The sequence below is a fragment of the Cupressus sempervirens genome, chromosome 10 (assembly GCF_028749045.1).
Source record: "Cupressus sempervirens isolate cs-2001-9-10 chromosome 10, ASM2874904v1, whole genome shotgun sequence".
Taxonomy (NCBI): Eukaryota; Viridiplantae; Streptophyta; class Pinopsida; order Cupressales; family Cupressaceae; genus Cupressus; species Cupressus sempervirens.
Window position 1 is genome coordinate 307,268,163 of NC_143127.1, and position 12,106 is coordinate 307,280,268.

Consider the following 12,106-nt stretch of genomic DNA (forward strand, 5'->3'; position numbering starts at 1 on the left):
TGTGATATTTCATGTACTTTGGCCTATGCTACCTCATGATGCTCAGAATGCTGGCACTTGTCCATGAGATTTTTTGTAGCTTGGCATGTTGTGATTTTGTCCAATGGGTCATCTGATCTCTCGATCTAATGTTCACATGAAAAAAAGCTCATCTTCATTAAACAGATGCCTTTCAATGAATTATAAGGTTCACATAATCATTTAAGATCCAAGATTTAGAAAGTACCCACAGTCTTATTGATCCCTTTAGTGTAGCTTTCACTTTGTCAAAATCTAAGTTAATACATCTCAAAAACTATTACACTCAAATCTTGCCATGTTAGCCTTGCTAATACATCTATTCGTTTGTATCAGTTTTCTCATTCCATAATGTCTCACAAAGTGGACTCAGCCCCCCTACCATCCCCTAAACCCTACTATTTCCTTTCTCCATTTCCATAACAGCATTGTTATCACCACTAGATTCAACCATTTTTTGAATGCTTGGTTTTTATTTTTGGATCAAACACCACTAATCATGATAAAAAGATTCAAATCCACAAGCTTATATAGCTTCCTTTCAACTGATTGTAAACCAAAACCAGAGATTGATGTTATGTTATGATAGCAAAATAATTTGTTAACCACTTAGAGAGAACTCATGTGAATTGTGAAGCTGGCATGAAACTTTCATGGTAAGGACTGTAAGTTTGAATGGTTAGTGTGTTCATAATGTTGATCACCTATCCTGATTGACTATAATAGAAAGGAGGAAATAAGAATGAAGAGCAGTGTCACTAATGTAGGCCACGCAGGATGAAGTTGGTTATTAGAAATATAGACAAGGCATCTGTTGGGTATTTCATTTTGGCATGATTGATGCCTCACCTACTTATCAAAACACAAACCACACTTGAATCAGATTTAAATCCAAATCCACTCACCTGAGCATATATATTGCAGTAGGCTTTGATAAGGCTAGAAGCCCTCAACTCATAAGAAAAAAACCTAGTTTCTTTTAGATAAATCATCTCACAAAATCATCCCAACATCGAATAGCCATCTTCGATCTTGAAGCATGTAACACTAAATTTATCTCTCAAATTTTGTCAAGCACTTGTTGTGCATCATTTATTCTTCCACATTTGGTATACATATTTACTAGAGATAACCCCACATCACATTTTCTTCAATGCCATGTCTTTAGACACATTTTTGAATCTCCTTGAGATATTCCTCTCCCATCAAGCCCTAATCCATAGAGAAACTTATAGAAATATGGCTACTCAGAACTATTATTGGAACCCATCTTCTCTCTCTCTATCATTGAGCTGATCAACATGGACTATCGGTCCGAATGGAGCTCCACTCTCTCTACCATTGGGGAAAAACCTACTGACGTTAAATGAAATAAATCTAACATATATTGAAAATAGACATTGTGAGCGCTCTAATCCTCTATTCCCCATTCCCCACAAACCTATTGGATGTCTCAAAAAATATGTTGGTATCCCAGATCACCAAATACATCATACAATAATTTTTTTTAGCTTTAGCTTTCGCTATTTTTTTTCTTGAAGTCAACTTTTGACAATATTGCCATAAATTTACTTCAACGGTCGTGAACCCCAACACGGTCTCAAAAAATAGGATTATAGGCAGTGTTTTCTATGTAATCATTATGTAGTATGTCTTTCTTAGGTAATTTAATGGTAAAATTTTCTAAAACACATATTTGGAAAGGATATTGTAAGGTGATTCCTTTTCCTTTGTTTGGAAGAAAAATCCCTATAAAGTACAAACTAAAATAAACATAGCACAATATACAAGTATTTTAATATGAACTTGTTTATTGTAGAAATTTAAAACTATTTAAATAATTTTAAATATCGGATCACTTACTCTAATGGAAAATTTGAGAGTGTAATACACAAATTGAATGTACCACATTAAAATCTAAATTTGAGCAAACAAATATTTGCCAATTTAACAAACAAAGGTATTGTTAGATATATGAATATAATTTTAAATAGGTTTTGTTAAAATATTTATATTTGTTTTAATGAAAATGATTAACATTAACTTATCTTTCATATTTCATTTATACCACTAAATAAATTTCATAATATTAAGTTATTGAATATGATATTTTAATTAAATTACTTGTTATTATAATGATTTTTTTATAAAAATTTGTCTAATTATTAATTGTAAATTGATAGTAAAAATTTTTGTTAATATAATATTTTCATTTAGTGCTACAATATCAATAAGATACATATTTAAGCAAGTAAAAATAAGATTAGTAAATATGATTTACACTAATTTATATTGATATATTAAAAAATGAAAGAATGGTTGGCATAATAATAAAATATGATCAAAGCCCTAGTACGACCTAAAATGGAAATGCATTTTAAATATGAGATTTGAGAATAAAATGAAAATTTCAAAAGTTATCACTCTTTGTAGGAAAAGTTAGGTTTATATAAATAAATGTAAGGAAAATACAAAAACCTCTTACATAAATATTAGAATACATATTTTAACTTATACAAAAGTATGATTTACAATATTTATTGTATAATTCTTTAAACTTTCCTTAAAAATTTTCTATGTTGTAAGGAATTTGAGGAATAAATGATGTCACATAGTCATATAATATAACGTAGAATGCTATTGACACTAGATCATATATCAATGTTAGTCCAAGAAAAATGTTTGAGACTTCAATTTATTCATGATATCAATTGGTGGGAACCAAACATGCCTAAAATTGAATTTAAAAATGAAAGGTTCAAGGGTTCTCAAAATTTTCAAGTTAGTTAGATCACTTTAACACATTATTACAAATACCCTAGTGAGAAAAAGAATTAGGTGAAACTAAAAGATAGAATTTGTTCTTGCAAATATTTGTGCAAATGAAAATGAGTATAAATCAAATGTGTCAACTCTTAGTTGTAATTATACCACTCATTACATTAAGTTAACCTACTCTATAAATCTTTATCTTTGAAGCTATATTTGACTGTTGTGTTAATAACATTAAAAAATAAAATTTGAAGCCAATATAGTATTGAAACTTTAAAAGAAATGTGAGAAATATTGATTCTTGAATGTTGAAGTCAAAACTTATATTAATAAAAATTCAAAAAATATTTAGGTAATACTACATTAAATTTCTACCATCTTAATATTTGTACCTTTATGAAGTATAACCAAATTAAATTTTACACAAAATTCATAAGAATTTGTAATCTTATTTACTTTAAAAAAATTCTTAAATCTAAGGAGTTCATACATAGATTTTTAGGAGCTTAAGTGCAATTTGATGTGATTTTGAGCTCATGGGTAGTTTAATATCAATTGAGAGGACATTCAAGAAAGCTAACAGATAAAAATGAATTAATAGGAAAAAAAATATTTATCAATAAAAGTTATAAAAAAAATTAAATAATATATTAATATGATAAAAAAATTATTGATTATTCATTTAGTCATTTGTTTTGGTGACTAATTTTTAGTGACCAATTGTTTATTCATTTTTTGATCATTTATTTAGTCACTTATGTTTGTCTAACCTTTAGATTTTTCCCTATGACCAAATTAATCATTTATTTAGTCACATGTACTTCTAAATTATAAAATATTACCAAAATTTGATCACTTTTAGTCACATGAATAAAAAATTTAGTCTTGTGACTAAATATTTTAGTCATGTAGTCATTTATTTTCCAAAATTCTACTAGTGCTCATAAATGAACTGTAAGGGAAACAGAGTGGCACTAGCTTCTGCCTTCAAACTTTTACCATTGATCTTAGAAAATTCGATGATCTAGGAGTGAAAATAGGGATGACTCATTTTCTACTTGCCACGCTGGAAGTCAATCCAATGAAATCTCTCCACATGTGCTTTTCCTTCACTACTGGCAATATAAACTAGACCCTCTAGTTCTCAAGGACACGTGTCACCAAGTCGCTACATCGCTATGCATAAAAAGTGAGCAAGTTGTCTATGTTATATAGCGAAAACCATTAATTTTATTTCAATATGATGATGTGCATTTGATTCATGGTTGAATACAACTGTGGTGGGTCCCTCATTTTCTCCCTTTGGTCACTATGTTGCTACCCTTAAAAAATGAGCAACACCTCATTGTGAAAAAGAAATGATTGTTGATGTGAACTTGATCTAATGGTGAGGAATTTGCATTAACTTTATATTAGTCATGGTGGGTCCACATGTTCTTTACCTTAGTCACCATGTCACATTGAATAAATAGTGTGCATCACTCATTAGTGATTTGGCAATGATGATTGATTCAAATTTAATCTAATGATCATGAACTTTCATTTGCCATTTCCTTTTCAGCATGGTTCCATGTCATGTATGACTTGGAAATTTCCTAACAAGTTGGTAAATAATTCAATATTCTAATCCATTTTGTGACATCATAGGATTAAGCCCTGCCATGTTTCATATTTTCATGTTAGGTGCTATGTCACTACTGGCAAAAAATAAGGACTTTTCAGTCATGACATAGTGATCTTCCATATTCTTGAAAGTTTTGGTGCATGCATATTTCTTTGTAAGATGCCGATGTGTCAAGGTGATTATGTGTCTTATTTTTGGTGAAGGGATTTTTGGGATCCACCTTTTAAATTTCTACCACATTCCCACTTTATGTCAAGTCATTATGTTGCTACTGGCGGGATTTATTATTTTCCCAGTCCTGACATAGTGACCTCCTAAATATTGTTGAAAATCTAGTGTAGGGAAGACCTCTATGTTTCCATCATGATTAATATAATCAATGCCTCTGATAGTGTATTGAAAGCATAGAACTTATCATTAATTGAGAACTTTTTAGTACCTATCCTTTTCAAAAATCTTCCATCCTTTCTATGTTTTGGTAAGGCACTATTTTGCTATTGACAAGGCACATTCTTTTTCTAGTCATGACATAGTGACTCACTAGGGAAAAACTAAACTCCAATGATGTCAACTTTAGCTTGTTCTACCTGGTCCCTTCTTTTGCACTGACAACTCTGACATCAATCACATCACCAAAGGGCTGGAAATAATCAAGATTTTTGGCACTCACTCTCCAATTTTTGACAACATCATTCCATTTCATGGTAGTTGCTATGTTGCATGGTTTTAAAACCTTTCATTTTCTCTATGCAACATAATGACTATTGTAGAACTTATGAAGATTAGAAGGTGCAAACAACTTCAATAACAAGCAATTGGAAAAGTGGTGATTTAAACAGATCCCAAAGGAATATTTGAAACTAAAAATAGCTTTGTGCCCAATTAAAATTTTAAAAAGCACAAGACCTAACATGTGTCACTAGGCACAAAGCTTAGGGTTTAATAGGGTTTCTCATAGGTTTTTAAAAGTGCAAAGACAAAAAAGAAAAACCCTAATAATAAGTAAGACATAGATCTTATTTTGAGTTTTATACCTAAATTTATGAAAATTTTATTTTGTAAAAATCAAACCAACAGTGGCTCTATCTGGGGACATTGAAAACACTGGATTCAAATGAGGGCTTAGAATTCCTGCAAGAAGCAGACCACATATTTGACTTTCCTTAAAACTTGACAACTCTAAGAGAGTAATAACAACAAAAAAAGCTATGCACAGGAAACTATACAAAGACCAAAGGATATACAAATGTATAGAAAACCTAAAACTATTGTTCAAGGATAAAATAAGAATTTTAGCAAAAATACTTCTTCAAGAACTATCCATTATCTAGTAACTCAAGAATGTTCCCTGATAGATCCTTTATTAAATAAGAATAGTCTCCCCATGAAGCTTCAATTAGATAGGGACCCACCCATATAAGGTCAAATTTTCCATGTTTTCCTTTTTCTTCAATTCTTACATTCCACGTGAGGACCAAATCTTCAGATTCAAATTTCTTACTCATTGTTCTTCTATCATATAATGTCTTGACCTATAGTTGCAACTTTTGGTTCCTAAGAGATGCTTCTCTCTTGGTTTCTACTAGTCCTACAATCTCATCCAATCTTTCTTCCATATCATAAGTAATATCTTCATCATATAACTAGATGTAATTATAAAGTCCTACCAGGTTATTCTAAGGCATCCTTCCCTGAATTCCATATAGAATATCAAAGGGTGCTACTCCTATTTCCTTCTCTACAGTCACTCTATCAACCCATATTGCTAATTGTAACTTAGAATCTCAGGCCTTCTTATTATCATCCAATGTCTTTTTTATTATTTTCAAGAAACTCTTATTTATGGACTTGACTTATCCATTCCCTTTTGGATGGTAAGGGGAAGAGTTTGATGTTGTAATTCCATATTTTTCACAAATTTTAATGAATTCCTCAGGCCTAAAACACATGGCATTGTCTATCACAATTCTATGAGGACAACCAAACCTTGATATAATGTTATTTTTCAAAAAGTTGTTAACAACCTTACTAGTTGCATTTCTTGCAAGGATTGCCTCCACCCACTTTGTAAAGTAATCAATAGAAACTAATATCTGGGAATAACTACTATTAGACTTGGGAGAAATCTCGCCTATAAAATCCATTCCCCATTGTTGGAATGGTGCTTGAACTTCTATTTCTTTCAAAGGAGTATTTTGTGAAATTTTTAACTTAACTGCAAATCTTTGGCAAGCATCACATTTTCTAATCATTACATGAGCATTCTTAAAAAGAGATGGCCACTAAAATCCAACTCCTCTGACCTTGTGTGTAGTGGTCTTGGCCATGTAATTTCCTCCACAAACTCTAGAATGTATTTCCTTTAATATTTCTCTTGATCTTTCCTGATCAACACATTTTAATAGTACTCTCTCAAAGTTCTTCCACTATAAATCATTCTAGACAATAATATATATAATGGCTTGTAGCTTGGTACTTCTTTTTTCATTCTCATTCAAATGGGGAGGGGCTTCCATATGTTGTAGATAATGAATGAAAATGGTGTACCATTGTTGTAGATAATGAATGACAATGGTGTACCATTCAAAATGGTCCATATCACATAAGCTTGACTTCAAATTATTTGTTACTACATTAATCTAATTAGCATCTAAGTTAGTTTGAGCCATAATATTAGCTAATCCTTGACTCCTAACCAGTTTTTTAATCTAAATTTAAATGTTGAACTCTTGGATCCTATTGATCCACCTGCACCTCCTGCCTAATACCTCTTGCTAGTAAAATATGTCCTTGATAGCTACAATAGGTACAAATGCAATGACAGTGGCTCCTAGCAAATAAAACTTAAAATCCTTAACAACCTTCAAAAAAGCATAAGCTTGCTTCTCATTTATCTCATACTTTAGTCCAGTTGATTGCAATGACTTACTAAAAAGGGAAATAGGTTGTTCAAACCCATCGTCATTTTTTTGTAACAATATTGAAACTACAGTGTGGAAAGATGCAAAGGAAAATATATGCATGGTTTTGTATAGTCATGGGTCTTAAGGACTGGAGCATTTTTTATGGTAGTTTTAATGTCTTGAAATTCTTTTGAAGGTTCACCATCCTAGTTGATAATAGCTCCTTTCTTAAGCATTTTTGAAATGGGACTACTGCTCTCAGAAAAAAATGTAACAAATATCCTTAGGAAGTTTACTTGCCCAAAGAAATAATGTATCCCTTTTGCATTTCTTGGCTTAGGCACCTTATCAATAGCTGCCATTCTTTGAGGATCTATTTTCACTCCATCCTTTGATGCTATATGTCCCAATAGCTTTCCTTTAGTTACCCCAAATGTACAATTCTTAGGGTTTAGAGATACCCCATATTCTAAAGCTTTGATAAAGATCTTTTCAAGGTGAGTACAATGATCACCAACTTTCTTGGAATATGCTATGAGGTCATTCTGGTACACCACCATAAACTTGTTAATATACTCATGGAATTCTATGGTTATAGCTCTTTAAAATGTTGCACCAGCATTAATTAAACCAAATGGCATCCTTACATACACATAAGTTTGCCATAGGGTTGTAAAATTTGTCTTGAATTGTTCATTTTTTTTCACAAGGACTTGATTGTATCCTAAAAACCCATCCAGCATGGACATTAACTAAGACCCAGTTACCTATTGAAGCATAGCCTCCATGTTTGGTGAACCATAGTTGTCCTTTAAAGATGCAATATTCAAATTTCTAAAATCTACACATAACCTTATATCTCCATTCTTCTTTCAGATAGGTATGAAATTTAAGAACCATGTGGAATGTCTAATTACCTTAATTATTCCTCCATCCCTTAGTTTCATCAATTCTTCTTACATTTTGTGGGCTAGAGTGGGATTACAAGTTTTGAACAATATATGCCCTTTTAGGAGCCTCATTAGTGTAGACACCTAAAAACCTTTAGAAAATAAAGTATTTTTATTTTCTGAAAAATCTCTGATGACATCATCATTTATTAATTAATTAATTTTTATGCCATTAAATCCCTTTATCTTAATTAAAAATATTTAATTAAGGAATCCCTCCCAAAAAGGTTTAAATCTTATTTAAACATTATTTTCTTATTTATTAATTATTTAATTAATAAATTGACCAAAATCCTAAAATAAATAAAAAATTTATTTTTTTCCCAAAACCTGGCCAATTTCCTTATGACCAATAACCTCTTCCAAAATCTTCTAATCCTTCTTTAATTTTGATTAAAGGCTAATCCCATCATTTCCTACCCCTAATCCCAACTCAAAATATTTAATTAAGATTAAATATTAATCCTCATGTTTATTAAAAAAGTATTAATAAATATCTCCTCAACCCAAACCCTTGAAATAAATAAAACTTTATTTATTTCCTAAAAATCTAATTTATCCTCACCCTAAGAAGTTCTAGACTATTCTAGAAAGTCTTCATCCTCATCCTAGGAAATTCTAGACTATTCTAGAAATTCTTTATCCTCATCCAAAGTCTAGACTCTTCTAGAAGATGTCTTTAAAACTAATCCTAATCCCCTCCTAACCTTGTCACATTCCCTAAACATGGGTTAAGACTTACTAACCCAAGCCAAAGTTAACAAATATCTCCTCCTTCACCCACCCTCATTAAATGCCATCCACTTGCCTATCCCTAAGCTAATCCTAAACCATACTAATCCATCCTCTAATCATTTGCACAAGCTTAAGCAAGCTTAAAACCTTCCTAATCAAGTCCAAGTCAAAATTGCTCTCATCACCCTCAAAATATCTCAACCATAAAACTTTATGAAGTCCACTAGGTCATAAATGACTCTTACAAGCCCTTTTATTGCTCTTACAAGTCATTATGAGGGTCTTTATGAAGATTTTATCCCTTGAGCCTCCTTTTTTGACTCATCCTTCCCCTTTCCTCCATCCTCTCACCATGTGACATGTGTCACTCCTTGATTGGTTGTAAAGAAGCACAATCCATGTGCTCTCCTCTCATGCAATCTGAGCCCTCCATGAGCTTTTTTCCATCCTTGCATCTTAGCCCTCAATCCCTCAAGCCTCTTGCCTATAAATTGGATCCTTCCCCTTTGAAAAATAACACAATCCATGAAGTAAAGTTATAATGCTATTTTGAGAGCCAAATCCATACTAAAGCCATCTATCCACACCAAAAATCCACAATCATCCATTGAAGCCTTTGGTAGCATATTGAGCATACATCCTATCCATTTAGATAAAGCTACTCAACAAGAGAGCTTCTTATTGAGAGAGTCCATTAATGGCTCATATTCTCAATTGAGAGCTCATCTTAGTCTATCTTGAAGTTTATGAATTTTTTTTAGTTTGTAGAAGCTTTATTTAAATTTGGTTTCTATTAGCATACTAACATTGCTCATATACATTTTGGCACGCCCGGTGGGACCCCGCATGGGTCATCTTCATTAGCTTTTTTAGTCAAGTTTTGTATGTCATTTGCTGATTTTGGCTAATTTTTCTTGTTTTTGTGATTGGTAGGATTGTATAAATTGGTTTTGTAGGTCCACATGAGCATGAAGAAGACAAAGGAACTCATAGTATATCTCATAGTGTTTACAGATTTTTCAAGCTTATAGGTGGACAAAGAACTTAGAATTCTTCTTCCTCTTCTTGTCTATATTCTTCTTATTACATCTACTTCTTCTTCTTCTTCTTGTGGGAGATCTTGGCCATTTTTTTTTTAAGGAAGCAAAATCATACACACTTCTTTTTAGTGCTTAAAATGAACTCCCAAATCATACTTAAATCCATTAAAAAAATTAAAAATTTGCAAAAAAGAAAAAATCTTTTAACAAGTGAAACTAAACTAATCTAATCATTTGCATCCTTGCAACATCAAGGTTTTAGATGCATTCATGCAAACTTAGGAACACTTTATTTTTGGGAATTTAAAAAGAACTTCAAGTTTCCATTTCAAAAGGTTCAAAATCAACACTAAGTGCACACTAAAGTTCTTTAAAAAAATCTCATGAAAACTAAGAGTCCTAAATGGTTGCCAAAAATTGTTCTAAAAACTTTGTTATTTGTTCCAAACAAATGTCTTGTTGCAAAATCTTGAATGTTTCTTAGGTTTTTTATGCATCAAAACAATCTAGGAATATCATTTTTGGGCTTAAAACATGCAAACTAGAACACAAAATCTTGAATGAAAAGCAAAGTCCAAAGAGTCATTTTCACTTTTGAGTCCAAAAAAATCTTGAATGATCTAAGGTTAAAACAAAGCACTTCAAAGTTCTTAAAACAACACACAAAATCTCAATCTTGAATGCTCAAAGGAAAAAACTTGAATGTTTAATCACTTGTCTTTGAATGCATGTTGCTAAAATCACTCTTGAGTGCCATGGATTAAAATCAAAGTTTGTTTTTTTATGAATGCATGATTAAAACAACAAATCCAATCTTGAATTCCATAGATCAAATAATCATCTTTTGGAGCATAAAAAGAATCTACATTTTTGTAATCTTTTAAGTTATAAAAACAAATAAAAATTCTTTGAGTGAGTTTGTCGTTGGACTCACCCTCTTTAATCACCCATCAATTTAACCATTGGTTGCAATCTCAGTGCCATCTATGGGGATGAGTCCACCTAAGAGGGTGTTAAGTGCTCCACGCAAATCAAACTCCACTCACTTGGGTTTTTAGTGGTTTTTCTAAGTTAGAAAATTCCTTGAATGCGCATTAATCTCGCTCACACTTCATTTGGGCATAAAAATTGGACAAATCTTGATGTGGAGGGCCTCCGGGCGTGCGCTTGGAATCGAATCTCACACACCTTTGTTTTGGGCTTAAAATAAACTCACACTCAATCTTGAATGCCTTAAAGAAAAATCAATCGATACTTGACGTGGAGGGCCTCCGGGTGCACGGGTTTACCTTCTTGTTGACCCCAACTCTTCTTCTTGTTCGCATTCTTCGATCAATTTTATTTTTGTCGACGCTTCAAAGTTGGAATAAACATTGTATCTTAAACATGAGTGCTTGCAAAGTCTAGATCATAAAACTTAAGCGTTAGTTGGTAAAAGAAAAAGCGTGTTTTTTTTAGCCCAAGATCATCCAAGTCTTCTCTCCCCTTGTCGTCTTTTGAGGCCATCTTGGGTGCATAAGATTAGGATCCAAAATCTTGTCTTAGCTTTTTAGGAGGCCTGCTTGGGGATTTCATCACCCCTTGGGACGACCTCAACTCCAGCATTCCGGCGGAGTATAAAGATCGGGAGGTGAATCCAAAGACACCTCTCTTGGGATAAAAATTTTGCCACTCGGGCTAAGCCTCAAGGAACTTTATACCCTTGAGAAGTGAAAGAGGAGAAGTGGGTTACCGCTCCTCTCGGCTGTGTGACATCTTTTTGGTTTCATCTACAGATTTGGGCCTCATGTACCTTGTGTATATCGAGGACTCCCTAGCTATAAAAAATTTCATCCTTGTAGAAAGCTTCCTAGGATGTTGATGTGTTTGACGTGCTTGCTCAAAAATTTTGTCTACTTATTTTTTCATAGCTTTTGAATGAATGTTTGTCAACTTTGGTCAAAATCCCCAAAAAGAAAAAATCTCCCAGCTCAAGGCATACTTAGCGTAGTCAATGCCTCATCAGAAAATCATCCAAGCTCCCCCGCTGCAACCAAATCTATCTAGTTCCTTGCTTTAGAACAA